The following is an 18,205-nucleotide window of genomic DNA, read 5'->3' as shown; positions in this document are numbered from 1 at the left end:
TCTTTCAGAATTTTCCTCCACGGAAGACACTTAAACACAGTTCTGTCTCAGTCTCTGTGGGGTCTCTGGGTCCTGGTGCGCACAAGGTTTGTTTGAGCGCTCTGAGCCTCTCTGGCGGGTATGGGGTTTGATTCTAAAGGCGATTTCAACCCTCCTACTGTCTTGCTGGGGCTTCTCTGCCCTCGGACGTGGGGTATCTCCCCCATGCCTACTGTGATATTATTGCATTGCCTACTAAATATTTTTTCATCACCATTATTAAACAAGAGTCATCCATCTTCACGGCCTTCAGACACCCGGAGGCACTGCAGGCCAACTGACACTGGCTCCCACATCCCACGCGAGTTTCTGTGTCTGCACTGGATGAGGAATCTGCAGTTGGAACCTCCTAAGGAGCCTAATTCCACACCTGCCCTTGTCTGGCCCTCATGTCGGGCCTCCACTCTGCTCCTGGGAGCCTGAACTGACCGCAGGACCAGGGTGGAGGCTGGGGACCCTAGCCTCTCACCGCCCCCGCAGCCTTTCATCTCCAAGCGGCTCTTGATTGGTTGCACTGAGAGCTACAGACACCAGAGGGCGCTAAATGCTCGTTTCAGAGAGAAGCCTGGGGAAGTGTTTTTGTTTTGTTTTCGTTTTAATTTCTACATGGCTGCTAGTGAAAGCAATGACTTGGAGACGACTAACGAGTCCATCTTAACGCCCTACTGTAGCAAATGTTGCATGAACCTTGTCTGCAGCTTACAGATGAGGGAACAGACCCAGACAAGTGAAGATGCATGCTTAAGGTCATCTGGTGAGAAAGTTATGAGGTCAGAGATCTGAGCTTAAATAATCTCTCACAGAGGAGCAGTGTGCTAACACTGCTGCTTTCCTAGGGAGGGTCGTGGAGAGAAGGGAAGAAAGTCCGTGGTGTCTTCTGGCAGAGGTCTGTGAGGCGGTGCTAATACTCAGAGCTCTCAGGACGAACAGCGATTCAACCAGCCTATGTTGAGCCCAGGCCTTGCAAGCTCAGCTGCCCACGGCAACCAGGCAGCTCACAGAAATGAGGTGAGCAAGTCAGGTAGGCAATAGGGAGAGGTGGGGACTGTGGTCAGCTGGGGGGTGTACGTTACAAAGGGGGTGTCATACTCAGGTCCACTAGCTATTGCCCTATCAGAAGGCACATCAGGGTGTTCTGGACTTTTCTGTTTCTTTCATCAGAAGTTGTACATCTAAATATTGTGAAATCCCCAATGATGAAATATTCATGACAGATGCAAAATTTTTTTTCTCAATTCAATTCTCTGAGCTTTGGCGTCCTCAGCTTTACAATGGAGGAGACTCTCTACACCCTTGGCTTTTGAGGGTCATGGGAGTATTCTTTTTGGCCTTGCACCTACTTTAGGGAAGGATCTCACACTGGTCTTGTCCAGCTCCACCCATTGGCAGGTGAGAGCTGCCATTTCTGGTCCCCTTTTGGTAGTAGTTCCCCATCCATCTCCCCATCCAGGGATGGAGGTGTATTTAAAGACACTGAAATAGGGCTGTCCAGAAGAGCCTTCTCCGTTTTCTGCTTTTCTGCTCTTCTCTGTGGGCACAGAGGCCATGAGAGATGGTCTCCAACAAGGATCTACTGTGGTTCCAGGAGAAAATAATAAGGTTGCCTATGTGTTGATTTTTATGTTTGTGTATCTTGAATATTTTAAATGATTTTTTAAATCTTGTTTTTTAAAATTTTGATTTTGCATGCAGTTCAAAATATGCCAAATGGCAGCAAGGTGCTACCATTTATTTACTTATATTATTTATAATTGAGATGCCTACGTCTCAATTTTTATTTATAACAGAAATGCTACCATTTATTTATAACATATATAATCAAGACGCATACATCTCAATTATAAATAAATAAACTCACATACATTGGCATGTGGGCTCATGACTGTTTGGGGTGCCCAACCCCTGCCATGGGGTTGATGTGATGCCCGAAAGTGGAAAACGACAGATGCAACAGGGAATTGTGGATGGGAGACAGCCTTTAACAGTTTCAAACAGTTACCCAAGTGCCACAGGTGTTTTTTAAAAAAAACCTTAACTTTGTAAGAAAAGCACTACACGAACGCTAGTTATCAAATTAGTTAAACATACTCACAGCTGTTTTTAACTTGTCTGGTGCATGGTAAGAGCTTACGTTAAAAACGGAGGCTCTGTAGTCAATGTTGCCATCGTTCTTGGTGCTGTGGGGCACCCCTGCCCTGGTTTCTGGGTCAGCTTCCCAAATGTGCTGAAAGCCCCATGAGGCCAGGGCTGTATGGGATTAAGCCTCAGACCTTCAGATGTAGTAGGGGGCAGGGTGGGATCCAAGCAGGGGTCTAAATGATCTTTGTTAAATGGCTGAGACAGAAAATTAAAGAAAGAAAAGAAAGCAACCAATGGCTCAGTCCCTTTGTTGGGAACTTGGGGCTTCCCTGGTAGCTTAGCTGGTAAAGAATCTGCCTGCAGTGAGGGAGACCTGGGTTCAATCCCTGGATTGGGAAGATCCCCTGGAGAAGGGAAAGGCTACCCACTCCAGTATTCTGGCCTGGAGAATTCCATAGACTGTATAGGCCATGGGGTTGCTTAGAGTCAGACACGATTGAGCGACTTTCACTTTCACTTTGGGTCCTGTCCCAGCTCTAACCCAGCTACAAGTGGCTTAGAGTTTAGATCCTCATCCAGTCCTTCGGAGAAGAAAGTAAAGGACTTGGCCCTGTGGAGCCCATTCAAATGCAGGCATTACCGTGCTCAACCATAGACTCAGGCTTGAGAAATTGCTATTGACCACTTCCTAGCCCGAGACTCAGAAAGAGGACACAGTAAGGAGCAAGTGTGTGTCAAGCAAGGGTGGTGCCCAGCTCCCTGGAGACCAGCGTTTTTCCTGCTTCTCAGGCAGGAAGGTGGGTGTTTCAAGGCCCCGGGGGGAGTTCTTTGATTCAGGGTGAGCCTTCGGAGATGGACCTGGTGGCCAACATCTGGGTGTCTGAGGTCTGCCCAGCTTGGGTCTTTCCCATTGGAGTCAGCTTCTTGCAACTGAAAACTGGGTTGGCTATAAACTCTCACTTCTCTTTCCTCTGTCACTTACTAATTATATGACCCTGAGCTGGTTACTTACCTCTTCAGGGCCTCCATTCCCCTATCTTAGAAATGGGAATCATAATAGTATGTACGTCCCGGATTGTTGTTACGAGGATCCAATGGTTGCTATGAGTTTAGAACTTTAAAGACATGGTTACAGGTTGAAGTTCTGAGGACTCTGAAGAAGGACGATCCTAAACAACCCAAACACTCAAGACTAAGTGTCCGTTGTCAGAGTTCTGATTTACTTGTGAACAAATGGTTGTGTTAGCACATATTGGGCACCTTTCCCCTTAAATCAGCTTAATTTGGACTCTCAGTTCCCACCAGAGGACTTTCTACTACAGTTGTTCTGAGGTCCTGCTCGAAACATTGTATTTTTCAGATTGATTCGCCGGCCAACAGGAATATCTGCAACAATATTTTCTGTCCTGCAAGCACTTCTAGAACACTGCAACCCCTCATAGAGAGAAGGAGACTATGCCCCTTCCCTTGAACTAGGTGGAACTTTGTGATTGCCTCTACTAATAGAAGGGCTTCCCAGGTGGCGCTAGTGGTAAAGGACTCACCTGCCAATGCAGGAGACGCAAGAGACATGGGTTCGATTCACGGATTGGGAAGATCCCCTGGAGGTGGGCATGGCAACCCACTCTGGTATTTTGGCCTGGAGAATCCCATGGACAGAGGAGCCCAGCAGGCTACAGTCCATAGGGTCTCAAAGAGTTGGACACGACTGAAGCAACTTAGCATGCACACACCACTAATAGAATACAAAGGAAGTCATGCGACATGATTTCTGAGGCTAGGTCGTTAAACACCACAAAATGTCATATGCTTCTATCTTGATCTCTGTTAGCTCTTGAAACCCAGCCATCTTGCTGTGAGGAGGCCCCAGCAGCCCGCCAGACCTCATGCAGAGGAACAGGTCCCCAACTCTAGCTGAGCTCCCAGCTGACAGCCAGTACCAAGCTGCTAGCCAGCTGGGTGAGTGCGCCATCTTGGAAATGGGTCCTTAACTTCCAGTTGAATAGGTTGATATTGCGTAGAGCAGAGAGAAGCCTTCCCTATGGAACCAACTCCAAACGGCAGATTTGTGGGCTGAATAAGTGATTGGTGGTTTGTTACACAACAATCAGAAACAGATGTACCTCTTGTCCTCCATCTTCCCTCCCCACCCCCCGCCCCCGCAACCCCCAGAGCTGTAAAATGTCTTGGGCACTTACCTAGGCCCAGGCGTCACGGAGACCCTGACACCCATGCTCCTGCACCACACGAGGACCTTCAGATCTCCTGCTCTGCAGCTCCGGAGCCACCTCTGGAGTGAAGCATCTTTTGAGAGGCTGAAAACCCCACCACCACACCCTTTGGAGGTCTTGCCATAACCACCATCTCCCCTACCTCCAAGGTGGTCATCTGCAGGCTTGCCTCAAGTCTTTCTAGAGTAGTTTTTCTTGCTCCTTTTCCTGCCTGCAGAATTCGCGGCTTCACCTCTGAAATGGATTGGAGAATTTCCCAAAAGATTTCTATCTGTAATTTCTCACTAGAGGTGGCTCAGCTCTCTGCCAGGAAAAATGCCCGAGGCAAGTTATGACAAAGGCTGACTCTGGCTGGAAGGAAATGCTGGAAAACCAACCCAACTTGATATTTCATTAAATAACTGAGACATGAATATATTCAATGACTGTCCCTTAAGCTTCCAGTGTGTGCCTGGAATTATGCTAGGTGCTGGGAAGACCAGGCTGAACGACAGTGCCACTCATCACCTTGGACAGGCGGCCACTGGTATCTACCCAGAGCCTGCACCCCAACCCCTCCTCTATCATGCTTAAGTTATCTGAAACCTAGATATCGCTGCCTAAATGGCCCAAGCACAGTTTTAGGAATTACATGAGCAACTTTTCCAGGTCCATCCAGGGGGACAGCATGCCCCCCTATGTACCCCTAGAGGTGTGACTAGTGGTAGCTGTAGGCAAGTTGTGTAGACAGAGTTTGGGCCCGGGGGCTGGGGTGTTCACAGGCCGGAGTCCTAGGCCACTTGTGACACAGGGCAGAGATGGCACTAGGAAGAGAACTGGGGTGGGTGGCAGCGAGGGCTGGAGTCAGGGCCGACTTCTTCCACATCGCCACGTTCCTGCACAGAATTCCAAAGAGTACAAGAATTCTAAATTTCAATATGGCCTTAGGGTCATTGCAAAGAATATTTCTCAAGGCAGAAGAACAGACATGTTTTATTTTCAGTTCAGTTCAGTTGCTCAGTCATGTCTGACTCTGCGACCCCAGGGACTGCAGCGGGCCAGGCCTTACCCTGTCCATCAACAACTCCCAGAGCTTACTCAAACTCACGTCTATTGAGTCGGTGATGCCCTCCAACCATCTCATCCTCTGTCGTCCCCTTCTCCTCCTGCCTTCAATCTTTCCCAGCATCAGGATCTTTTCAAATGAGTCACCTCTTCGCATCGGGCGGCCAAAGTATTGGAGTTTCAGCTTCAGCATCAGTCCTTCCAATGAATATTCAGGACTGACCTCCTTTAGGATGGACTGGTTGGATCTCCTTGCAGTCCAAGGGACTCTTGAGAGTCTTCTTCAACACTGCAGTCTGTTAAACGTTTAGATACATGGTATATGGGCCTTGATTTTCACGATCAACATGTCAAGGTAGGTCTGTGGAATAGGACCAGCGCCCCCGGCCAGAGTTCCTACAGGAGCCACTCTTCCATGAGCTGCAGAGGATGGTGGGGGGAGTCTGGGTAGAGACTCCAGAAGCCGCCTGCAGACTGCCCTCCATGTTGCCACCGCTGTCTCCATCTCTAATCTGGAGTGACAGAGACAGGAAGGGGTAGCAGATGGACAAATGTGATCTCATGCCTGCCTGGAGGAAGGGGGTAGGGTAGGACGATGGAATCCAGCTGTTTAGCCACCTGCCAATCACCATCACCAACACCCCCAGCTTGAGGGGAGGGAATCTGAAGCAGGGTAGGAAAGGAAGGTAGTTTATGCCCGTTTTGCAGGGACTGGCTAGGGTGGGGGGCGGCAACCCAGCCCAAGGCAGAATAGCACCATGGTTCTCAAAGTGTGGTCCGTGGACCAGCAGCATCAGTATCTCCAGGGCTTTTTAGGCTCTTGGAACCTGCAGGAAAGTGGTATCCTTCTGTAGGAGGGACAACACTATGGGGCATTTCTAGGCTTAGAGGACTCCCCAACCCCACTCCTCCAGCTTGATGTGGAGATTCTATGAAGGAGACTTTTTACTAGAAAGAGAACAGTTATTTATTGAACAGGCAGGGTATCAAAGAGTGGCCAAACACTTCATGGGCATTACCACATTTAATCCTCAACAGCCACCCTCAAGATTGCTCCCCTGATTTTCCCTTTCGAGGGCTTGGTCTAGAGAGGTAAATTAAGCACCGTCCTTGCTTTGCCTTGGGTCACAGGCTCCCAGGAGCTTCCCTGGTCTGTGTGGTTCTCACATCACACTAACTGCACCTTCACGCCGAGCAGTCCTTCTCAAGTGTGACTGAGAATCTCCCTGAGGCCTTGTTAAAGCAAGCTTGCTAGGCTCACACCTCAGAGTTTCTTATTCAGTAGATCTGAGATGGGGCCCCCAGACACACGTTCCTAACAAGTTCCCAGATGCTGCTGCTGGTCTGAGGACTGTGCTTCGGGAACTACCTTGCTGGGCAGGGATCCAGCTCCCCAGCCTACTCCACCCATGCAACACCAGCATAATCATACCCTCCCCACAATGGTGTCCTTGTGAGATGTCAGTGAGATAATGCGAGCGAAAGAGCTTTGTCAGCAGGACAGGTCAATGGCTCTAGTCATTACACAGGGACCCAAGGCTGGCGATGGGATGCAAGTGGGGGTACCACAGCCACTGGAGAACTTCTGCCGCCCATCTTAACTCTGAGCCACTTCTTCTCCAGAGAGAAAGCCACCTTCTTTTTCCTCTGCCTCTCCCTGCCACCCAGCTCATCAACCCACGCCTCCTTCCCTTACCTCCGGCAGCCTGCTAGAACTGTCTCAGTAGCTGGCTGGTCTGGGCTACTTCTCTAGGGGCCAGTCCAGACAAGCTGGTGCAGCATCAAGCTTTATGATTCACGGCCCTGGGGCTGGGTCCTGCTCACCACCCGTGTGAGACTCCGGAGGCCCGTGACTTCCCTTCTCTAAGCCTCAGGTTGCTCATCGGTAAAACGGGCGCAGCATCTGGCCAGAGCTCTGTGAACTCAACGGCCAGTCCTTGTAAAGTACTCTTCTTAAGCCAGAGTTTGGCATAGAGCCTGGCCCACGGCGAGAGTTCAATCCGTGGTGGCTGTTAGTATTTTCAAACAGTGCCTGGGTCCAAGCTACGTCTTGATAGAGGCCCGGACTTGGAACGCAAACCGCTCCCACGCCGCCGTTTCCCTGTAGCACCCGGATACACCCGACCTGGAATGCCAAGTGTGGGGGGAGAGGCGCCCGGAGGCGTGCCTGACCCGGGTAGGGTTGCCGAGGCAGAGCTGGATTAGAGAAGCGGTGAAGCGAGGGAAGGGGCGTTCCTGGGGAGTGGCCTCTTCCTAGGAGGGCTGGTGGAGGGGGATAGAGGCCTGGAGCTGAGGGAGGCAGAGGCAGGGATGCTGGGAGGACCTTCCAGCGGCCTGGGAGGAGCCTGGAAAGGTTTAGGAAGGCTGAGGAGGGGGCGGGACCGTTAGGTCGCGCTAAGACTGGGGGCTTCCCACCCAGCCCGGCCTGGAGCTCGGGGCCTCGGTCAGAGAGAGCTTTATCCAGGCAAGGCCCATGGGCTGGAGGTGGGGGGGGCTAGGCCTAGGGAGGGCCCCATCCCCCAGGGTGACCGTGGGGGCGGGGTCGACCGGGAGTGTTTTGGGGGGGAGCCGTAAGAGGGGCGGGGCAAGGGGCACAGCTCCACCCGCCCCAGGGCCCGAGGCGGGGGGAAGGCCTCGTTCCCGCAGAGCCTGGGGGCGGGGCTGGGGCCCCTTCCAGAGGCCGAGAGGGCGTGTCCTCTGGAGGGGGCGGGGCCAGGCTGAGGCCGTTGAGTTCCCCGAAGACCGCCGGGAGGGGGACTGACGATCGAGCGACTGAACCCGGCGCTGCGCGGTCGGACGCGGAGGGCTGGGGCGCGAGCGGGCGTCTCTTGGGCTTGCAGCGCCGAGCAAAAAAAAAAAAAAAGCAGAGGCGGCAGGTGAGAAGTGGGTGGGGGAGGCCCTCCGGCAAACCACGAACAAGGTTAGTCTTCGCCCCCAACTTCCAGAGCCCGCTCGCGGCAGCTTTCTCGGAACAAGTGACAGGTCGGGCCGCGAAGGCCAGCTGGTGGTTGATTGAGAAGGAACTTAAGTTCCCAAGTCCTGACCGCCACCCCCCCTCCCAGTTCTCCGGCTTCGCCGCGCACCAGCTGTGTGACCCCAGGCGCGTCCCCCCATTAACCGGCTTTGGACCTCTCGGGTTCCAGTACAAGGAGGGGCTGGACCCAGGTGGACTCCGTGTTTCCACTGCCCTTTCTCGCTGGAAACCCTCGGAAGGTGAGGCCGGCAAGTGAGAGCGGACTGCAACAGGTATTTGAGATCGCGTCACCCAGACTACAGTCTGTTTCCCTGTAGAGTGGCACTGAGCAAAGAGAATTTCTCTGCGAGCTTGAAGCGCATTGCTTTAAGGGTCGCACTCGTTCCTCCGATGGGACTTGAAGTCACAGGCCTGGGAAAGCTGGGGGGCAGAGGGGGCGTGGTGACCCAAGTCAGGGAGGTCTCAGCCTCCCCTTCCCCCCACCCCTGAGAGCCCAGTAAGACGTGGGGTGGGAAACTCAGCCGGACTTTGCCCTCCCCCTCTCCTCAGGGCTTTTCCAGGTGAGCTGGCTTGGGAGGCCCCTGGCGGAAGCTAGGGGACAAGTTCTTATCTGGGTGAGTGGGGAAGACAAGGGAAAACTCCACCAAACGTTGGGCCCAAAGTCAAGCCCAGAGCTTGGGGCTCTTGCTGCATGCCAAGTTCCTTCTTGGGCTGGAGGTTTCTGTCCCTGGTGGTGGTAGGTGCTCTGCGTTGGGCCAGATTAGCTAGTTCGGTGGTCAAGGAGTTGGGACCGCATTGATTTGGATTCCAGTCACTTTTCGTGCTTCAGTTTCCTCATCTGTAAAATGGGCATGGTGATGATAAGCAACAATAGTGGTGGTGGTCGTTGTTTAGCCGTTAAGTTGTGTCCGACTCTTTTGTGACTCTGTGGACTGTAGCCTGCCAGGCTCCTCTGTCCGTGGAATTTCCCACGCAAGAATACTGGAATGGGTTGCCATATCCTTCTCCAGGGGATCTTCCCGATGACCCAGGAATCGAACTTGCGACTCCTGCATTGGCAGGCGGATTCTTTACCGCTGAGCCACCTGGCAGGGAGGACTTAATACAATAATGTGTATACAGTGCTTAGCAAGGCGCCAGGCACCCAGGGAGCCCTCCCTGTATGACAGCTGCTCTGATGTGGATGGGCAGGTGATAGACTGGCTTCCTGCCTGGGAATGAGACTGTTTTTGGAGGGCTGGCTGAAGCTCTTCCTGACCTTGTGAGAGCCAAAACTCACCACCTGCCACCACCAACACTGTCCATTTTGGGGTTGGGGGGAGGTGTCATCTAGGCCAAAGACTGGCCGAGTTTTGGGTAATACTCTTGCAGTCATTAGGTGTCTGGTTAAATAAGCCCCCAAATGTTTACTTAACATCTATTATATATCGGATGGAGCTAGGTGATATGATGTAGAAATGAACTAGCTTTTGGGTTCTGCACTCATTTTGAGTTGCTCCCAGTGGGGTCCCTATCCCCACCATGCCTCTGCTGGAGAAGATAACTCACACCCAGAGCTCAAGGCCGGATGAGATGTCATGGATGTGGAACTGCTCTGGTGGCCAGAATCCAGCTCTTCCATTGCATTCTGGGCTCAGGGTGGAGGTGAGGGGCAATGTGTGCACTTTTATCTGTTTGATCAGGGTTGGGCACTGAAGGTGACTGACTCCTTGCATCTCCTGGCAAGATGAGCCCTATACTTTGGAACCAGCTTGAAAAGCCCTTCTGGAGAAAGGGATAGCAGCCCACTCCAGTGTTCCAGCCTGGAGATTCTCATGGCCAGAGGAGCCTTACAGGCTACAACCCATGAGGTCACAAGAGTTGGACATGACTTAAACCACCGTGGGACAGAGTTTGATTGAGAGCTGTACTATTAATTATGTGGAGGGGACAGCATGTGTAGGTGTGGGAGGGGTGGTGCCCAAGAGAGGTGGGACCCTAGAGAAACCAGGGCAGGGGGTGACGGGGTGACGGGGTGACGGGGCTTCCTGGAGTTGTCGAGACTGGAACAGGACTTCCGCCTGCGCTCCCAAGTCCTGCTTGGGTTTAGATCAACTTGGGGCCGCAGACTCCCTCTCTAAGCTTTTGAGTGGCATAAGATTAAGAGTTTGGTGTGGTAGGGAGGGAGAGGGGTCAGTAGGTATTGCCTGTGTGGCGGGAGGAACAGGGAAGAGACGTCCCTTTCCAACAGTGATTAGTAAGCATCTAGGGAAAAGTCCTCCCACCACCCCTCCACCCCATGTGATGAATGATGGATGATGACACGCTGACCCCATCCTTAGTTGCTTACAATCTGGTAAAGAACTTGGACAAGGGGACTCTGATAGGAGACAGATGAAGAGTCAAAGGGATCTTCAGGAAAGTTTCTGGAGCAAGTGAAGTCTTGGGCGGGCCTTAAGGATCTGGAAGGTTTCGGCATCCACAGCTAAGGCTGTGTTTTGGGTAGGGGGGAATGCCTTGAGGAAGGTAAGGGGGTCAGCAGGTTCAGGGGAAGTTTTTTTCAACCTTGTTTGAAAGTAGCCCACATGCTATGCGGCAGATCCTATAAGCAAAGCTTCAGTACCACTCTGCCTCCTTTTAGGACCACCAAGACCAGGGTTCAGATTTGATGGAAAAGGGAAGAGGGGGTCAGGGAATTTTGAAGAAACTGCTCGCTTGATCAGTCTGGCTGAAGAGTTGAGACTCGGCAGGAATGGGAAGGGGGAATGGTCAGTTGCCTCAACTCGTGGAGGACTTTGAATGCCAAGATGAGATGTTTGGATTTGCTTTATAGACCTTGAGGGCTGCTGAAGGTTTTCGAGCAGGGGAGTGACCTCGTCAGAGTAGCACTTTAGGATGGACAGTCTGCCAGATGTGCTGGGGTTCAGGACCCAGCGATCAAGGGAGAATGAGCTGATGGCGGTAGTGATGGGGAAGGAGGGGCCACAGGGGCTTCGGGGAGGTCTGGGGCTGGGGTGGGGGGAGGCACAGTCAGAGGGGAGAGAGTGTCCCAGGATGTGCCCTGTGTTTCTTTCTATCCCAGCCTAGATCGAAGAGCATGGCAGACACTCAGGAAGGTGGCTGGGTTGGGCTGGGTGGGTAGTGACACCGGGGAGGGTGATGAGTGCTACAGAGTGATAGAGAGGGAGTCGCCCAAGAAGGCTCTGTGTTTGCCCATACAGGACAGGCGTCTGGGGGGCAGTGGAGGGAACGTGAGTCAGTCATCAGGGGGCGGGGGCTGGAGAGCTGGCTGGCTGGAAAGAAGTGCCTGCAGCCCCTCCCTTCCTCGTCCAGCCTAGGGAGGGCCGAGGTGAAAGGTTAGCCAGTGGGAGCACACATTTCTCACATCGTGGGGGGTTTTTTTGGTTCCTCCAGGGCTCCTCTGAGGTTTCGGCAGTGTGGGGCAGTCCCCTCTCTCTTGAGACCTCAGAGTTTTGAACCACTGCCTGGAAGCTCCTCCCCACCTTTTCACCCCCCAACCCTGGGGACGCAGCCCCTGTCCCCCTCTGAGACCCAGACAGCCCCTCCCGGCCCAGAGGGGGGCAGCCCCAAGCCCCAAGCATTCCTTTTGAGTTGTAACATCTGGGGCCCGCTGGCACCCTGTGGTTTTGGCTTGGCCTTGACCCCTCGCTCCAAATCTTTAAACCCACTTTCTCTACCCCACGGGGAACTCAGGGGGCGGTTACGATTTCACCGAGAGCATCAAAGGGTCAGGAGTTGGCTATGTGAGAGGCAGGCAGGAGGGAAGAGCCTGGGCCCCTCTCTAGGACAGGCCAGGGCCGGGGTGCGGTGGGGGGCCGGTTTAATCTCAGCAGGAACTGTCCTGCCCACCGTCTTCCCCTCCCGTAAGCCTGGGTCTGAGGAGCCAGGAGGGAAGCCCAGAGGTAAACACGGGCTGAGCGTCCTGCTACGCCGGCTTCCCTCTTTCCCGCAACCTCTGACGCTGCCTGGGAGGAGGCCAGCCTCAGGCCCAGGGCCTCTGTGATGGGCCCACTTGGTGTCTGAGGGCTGCCTGGTTCCTGACTCATCCCTGGGGTTCCCCCGACACCGTGGTTTTCCTGTGAGCAGCAGATTCACTCCAGAGTGACCTGGAGAGGCAGTTGAGGGGAAGGAAGAGGCCTGCAGTTCTGCGTCTTAGACTTTGTCCTGGTTCCTCTGTGTGACTTTTCAGAAGTTCCTTCTCCTCTCTGGGCTATCCTTCCCTGCTCTGCTAATGACTTATTCTTTACTTGGCTCTCAGGAAGTTCTGTAACACCAGACACTTGTAAAGTAGGGTACATGTGAGTGTGTGCGTGCACACACACACACACACACACACACACAACGCAGGGTTGGTACAGAGTAGAACTGGGCAACTCTCAAACACACGGCAATCGATCCCACTTCCTAGCCTTGCCTGCTACCTCTGACCTGAAGCACCCTTGCTTCTTTCTGCCTGTCCACAGATTAGGAATATAGACCAGCATGGTGGTGAAGAACTGGAGCCGAAGTTTTGGCCCTGCCCGTCCCTAGCTACGTGACCCTTTCTGAGCCTCAGTTTCTGAATCTGTACATTGGAGATAATAATGCTTACTACTTCATAGGGTGATGTGAGGATAAAACAAAAAAAGCTGCATGTGACGCTTAGCAATTTTCTGCCTGCACATGGTGAACCCTCCCTCAATGAGAGCAGCCACTGCCCTTATTTTCCACATCTGGCCAGTCTTTCCAGGCTGTACCAGGCTGCTTCTCAGGCCCCTGCAAGCATTCCCCAGAGCCCCAGCCTTCCGTACAGGCCCTCTGTGCCTCCCCAGCATTCATGTGTGCGTGCCCCAAGACACCAGTCATCTCCGCCCACGTGGTGTCCTTCCTGGGGGTCGCTGGGTTTCCCCAGCATGACGCTAAGCGTCCTGAGGGGAAGTGGGTCTGCATGTCAGTGGCAGACTTCCTTCGAAACCCTTCCTTGCCCTTCCCTTCTTCCCTCTGTGCTGGTCTACATGGGGCTCTCTCCTCTCCGCTGCTGTCTGGCCTCACATGGAGTGTCCCTGGGAAGCCTCCCAGTCAGGGAAGGCCCCATCCATCTCTGTGTCCCGGCTGCAGGCACAAAGCCTGGCCCACAGCGGGCACTCAGGAATGGAGGTTGAACGAGTGAGTGATTCTCCTCAGGGTGGCCCAGTGGGACCCAGTTTGAGCCAGATCCTCGGTGACTCCTGGGCAAGGGTGGGGCCGGGATGTGGGGTCTCATGCCCCTGCCTTGCCCTTCAGGACTGCCCACCCCGGGCCTGGAACTGGGGTCCAGGGAGGTGGGAACAGGGTGGCTGGATTGCTTCAGCCTGGGCTTCGGCTTCCCTTGTGAGGCCCGGCCTTTCCCCTCCTGAGAGGGGAAGAGCCCAACTTCCTCCAGCCCCAGCCTGGTGGGGGCATCTCTGGCCTTTAGTGAACCCTGACTCAGCCAGAAAAGCCACCTTCAAGTCAGCAGTTATTTTTGCCAGATGCCCCTGTCCCTTGAAGCGCAGGCTCAGGGTTGGGGGATGGGAAGATGCCCTCCCAGACCCCTGCTCCCCCCAACGTTGTCCCCGGAGACCAGCTGGTGGGGAGCTCTGGGAGGCCTGTCCTCTCTCCCTCTGGCTTCTTTCCTGGCTCCTTTCTTTGCCTTTCTCTGGGCCCCACCCCTGACGTTCCCTGCTGTGTTGAGGGGGTGATCCAGGATAGGAGTTGCTGAGGATTCTAGACCTCGGTTCATAGCACCCATGCAGAAACGTGGATGAAGTGCTGGAAACAGGACGTTAGGAAGCCCAGGTTTGGTTCCTGGCTCCACTGTGAAGTGTCAGCGGGCTACACTTGTTAAGTGGTCCAGGGGGCTGGTCCCCTAGGCCAGTTTTCTTCTCAGGCAGTAAATGCTCCAGAAGCCTGCCGGAGGTCCAGCTGGTCTCAGCCCAGGACAGTGGAGAAGGAACCATAGGCAACATCGTGGACTCTGGAATCTGACTATCGTTTTTGCTTCTGCTGTTTACCTGCTGGGTGTGACCTTAGGCACACCCTAAGGGTCTTAACCCCTCTGCCCATCCGTTTCAGCATCTAAAACGTAGACAGTTGTAGTATTTGTCTCACAGCGTTGTTTGAGAATGATACGAGTCAGTGTATGTGAAGCCTGTGTGATACGTGCCCGGCACACGGTGAGTGCTTTATATTAATATGTATCAGCTGTTTGGGGTAATGTTGCTATTATTCATGTGCTTGCGCTCAGTCGCTTCAGTCATGTCTGACTCTTGGCGACCCCAGGGACTGTAGCCCGCTAGGCTCCTCTGTCCATGGAGTTTTCCAGGCAAGAATACTGGAGCGAGTTGCCATGTCCTATTCTGGGGAATCTTCCTGACCCAGGGATTGAACCCACGTCTCTTGTGTCTCCTGCCTAGGCAAGTAGATCCTTTACCACTGTGCCACCCAGTAAGCCCACAGGGAGCAGGATTTAAGTCTTTGGGGGCAGTCTTTGGTGAGTGGCTTGAATCTGGGAATCTGGAGACCTGGGTTCTGATCCCAGCTCATCCTTTATTTGCCATATGATCTTGGGCAAGAGATAGCCCTTCTCTGGCTGCAAAACTCTTTATTATTGTACATTTGGCTGCACTTGGCTTTTGTAAGAGAAGCCCATGCGATATCACAGTGGGGAGCTGCAGGGTTTTATTTAGGGAAAGGGCTTGTGGTTGCCCACCCTGTTCTCCTGCCCTGAAACAGTCACTGGAGGTGGTCTGGTCCCCACAGTGTCATAGAGGCACACCAGAAACAGAATGACTGGGTGCCCCTCCACATGACTGCATTCAACAAGGCTAAAAAGCAGATGAATACATTTATATACAACATAATAATGGGATTATCTAGATCAAATTACAGGCTTTTTTTTTTTTTACTTTTCCCCATTTTCTGAATCTTCAGCAATAAACCCGCATTATTTTTATGCTCAAGAAAGAAAGAACACACTTACACAATAAAGCTATCAAAAAACATACTATGATATTCAAACAGAAATGCATTATGTGAACTTGGGGATCACATTGAGGGTTTTGTTGTTGTTAATAAATCATATTTATTTCAAAAGGGGGTGGGGTGTTGGTTTGAAATGAATGTCAATTTGTCAAGCCTCAAAAGACTGAGGGAGTGTCTGTGGAGGAAGCCAAGAGTCAGGCCTGTACGGGAGCCCACTCCAGCCTGCATCGTGGTGGACACGCCCCGAGTGCTGCCTGGGGTTGAGAAAGCATTTCCACAGTCCTTCATTCCAGAGGGCTGACTTCCTCACTTGTCAAATAGGGATGATAATAATAGCAAACAATTCAGAGCGATGCTGTGAAGGTTACAGGAGCTTCACACTGTAAGTTTAGGGGGAAGCCCTCTCCTTCTGAATTTGGAACCAAGTGAAAAGCGCAGTTGACAAAGATGGAGCTGCAAAGGAAGGCAGGAAAACGTGGCTTTAGATCTGGTGCCCGGAGGGCTGACTAACTCTTCCCTGGAACTGGCAGAGTTACGCGTCTGGTCACAGGCGGCCCTGAACAGGAGCCAGCCTCTTTGCAAGAGCTGGTAATGTACAGGGGAGTAGCCCAGATGGAATGCTCCCAGCAGGCAACCCGGTTCACTGAGAAGGGGAGACCCCCACTGAGTGTAGGAGTAATCTCCCGAGATGAACCAATCAGACAAGTCGCTGCTGAGGGTCCTGGCCTGAAGCGAAGAAGTGGGTGGAGCCAGGCCTCAGGTGTTCGGCCTGCACGGGTGTTCAGGGAAACAGGTGGAGAGAAGAATATGTGTTCCGCCTCAAACCTACAGGGTGCTTCTAATGATACCTGTTAGGCAAACACTGATTAATGTTCATTTGACGTTGCTGACATTAATGTTAGCAATGAGTAATTCTACTACCGAGGCTGGAAAATCACTCTCCCACTCACTGTCTTAGGAGATGGAATATGAGAATGCTGTTGCAATGGGACACGATGAGACGTCCTTACATATAAAGGAAATAGAAACTCAGTGGGGGTGGATATGACTACTTTGTCTGAGATCTCACCGCAAGTGAGTGGGTAACCAGGCCCTGGGTCACTGTCGGGCACGTAGGCAGAGAGGCCTCCGTGGCCTGACCCCTGGCTTCTCTGAACTCACAGCTGCAGGAGGCCATGTCCGAGGCTCTCCGATGCCACTCTGATCCCTTCTCTCACCACTTTCGGTGAGGATTAAATGAGATCATAGTTCTGGGTGAAACAGTGGTGGGCCCAGCACAGAATACACCCTCCTTTCAAGCCAGAGGATGATGAGGGTGATAGTGATGAATGAAGGTTGCCCTTGCCACCCCTTTGGGGAAATAACAGAGTCCTGATTCCCCAAAGACCGAGGTCCCTGATCTGGAGCGAAGGAGTTTTCTGGGGCTATTTGGAAATCTGGGGTCAGGAGGGCCTTGGGCCTCTATGGGCTCAGTCTTCCATCAGACTGTCCGAGCCCAGCCTCCACCTGCGTGTACTTTTGGCTGAGAGCGAGGGCAAAGCTGGGGGCTTGTGACTAAATTCACAAGATCATATAATGCTGTCTTGTGAGTGGCATTATAGTTCCCTGAGTCAACCTATCTGCCCCGTCTGATCCCTTGGGCAACGTTCAGCCTTTGCTTGCACATCTCAAGGCTTGGAGAGCTCACTGCCTTTCATCTCTGGACAGATTGGACTCTTAAAAAATATCGTGTAGAATTTGAACAAACCTATCCTCCCTTCCATCTGTTGGTCCTGATCACGGTCGTGGGGACCACTTGGGGACCATGCAGAGTATGAATACTCCCTGAGTGTGTGTGTGTGGGGGTGGCAACCAAGCCTCCCTTATAGCGCCCTCCCCCTCCGCCCTCAGGTCAATGATTCTGATGAAGGGAGGAGACATTTCTATCAACCTTTTTATTGTTGTTTATTTTCACTAATTTTTGTTGGAGTGTTGTTGATTTTACAATGTTAATTTCTGATGTACAGCAAAGTGAGTCAGTTGTATATATAATCCAATATCCCTTCTTTTTAGATTGTTTTCCCATATAGGTCATTAGAGTAGAGTTCCCCGTGCTCCACAGGAGGTTCTTACTAGTTACCTATTTTACATATAATAGTGTGTATATCAGTCCCAATTCATTTCTGTCATTAAAAAAAAACCCTTCATCTCTGCCTGAACTAATGGGCCCTTTAAAAAAAAAAGCACTTTCTAATTACTGAAGAAATAGTTTTGTGGAAAAAGTTTGAGGGTGAAGAACAGACGCGAAGGAGGAAATAATTGCTCAGAGACAAGTCCTGAGAAGGGCTCGGTGTTCACACACACACACGCACACACACGGTTGCGATCTCACATGTACACACACACACACACACACACACGGTTGGGATCTCACATGTACACACACACACACACACGGTTGCGATCTCACATGTGAACCACTTCCTGTGCTGTTGCTTCTAGGTTAACACTGTAGAAGGAGGATTTTTCCATGTTATTCAATATTCTTCCACAGCGGGTTTCCCAGCTCCATAGCATCACACCACGTGGACCTGCCGTGACCCAGTTCAACATTCCCCTGCTGTTGCACATTTAGGCTGTTTTGAATTTTTCATTCATGCCCACATTGCCATAGTGACCACCTTGCCCATATGTCTGTTTTGTTCTCAACTTGAGTGATCTTCACAGACTGAATTTTTCAAAGTGGCTTGCCTGTCAGATGATTTTTAAACTCAAGGTCTGAGGACCAGATTCTCAGGGAAAACCCTCTCTGTGATATGCACCAGGGTGTATGTCCCCCGCCCCTGCCACCAACATTTAGCTCCAGGTCTCCTGAGGG

At 52.3% G+C, this 18,205-nt stretch overlaps 1 protein-coding gene, 1 long non-coding RNA gene and 1 other non-coding gene across 7 annotated transcripts in view; 1 reads left to right on the top strand and 2 right to left on the bottom strand.

Moving 5' to 3' along the window:
- Positions 1-5,302: 5,302 nt before the first annotated feature.
- Positions 5,303-7,609, bottom strand: LOC139037089 (uncharacterized). The gene is made up of 2 exons (XR_011489887.1): positions 7,090-7,609; positions 5,303-5,905 (listed from the first exon to the last, which is right to left on the bottom strand). It is a non-coding gene; the product is annotated as an uncharacterized lncRNA (long non-coding RNA).
- Positions 7,610-7,769: 160 nt separating this feature from the next.
- CD82 (CD82 molecule) overlaps positions 7,770-18,205 on the top strand; it is a 54,778-nt gene continuing 44,342 nt past the window's right edge. Inside the window, exon 1 of one of the 5 annotated variants that reach the window (XM_070473136.1) lies at positions 7,770-7,857. The gene's annotated coding sequence lies outside the window, so the exon portion shown is untranslated. The other 4 variants (XM_070473134.1, XM_070473135.1, XM_020885703.2 and 1 more) reach the window with 4 other exon arrangements.
- LOC139037259 (small nucleolar RNA SNORA61) lies at positions 10,911-11,036 on the bottom strand. The gene has a single exon (XR_011490089.1). It is a non-coding gene; the product is annotated as a small nucleolar RNA SNORA61 (small nucleolar RNA).

The sequence above is a fragment of the Odocoileus virginianus genome, chromosome 10 (genome assembly GCF_023699985.2).
Source record: "Odocoileus virginianus isolate 20LAN1187 ecotype Illinois chromosome 10, Ovbor_1.2, whole genome shotgun sequence".
NCBI lineage: Eukaryota > Metazoa > Chordata > Mammalia > Artiodactyla > Cervidae > Odocoileus > Odocoileus virginianus.
The sequence above is the reverse complement of the archived record's forward strand: the minus strand, read 5'-3'. Positions and strand labels throughout refer to the sequence as shown.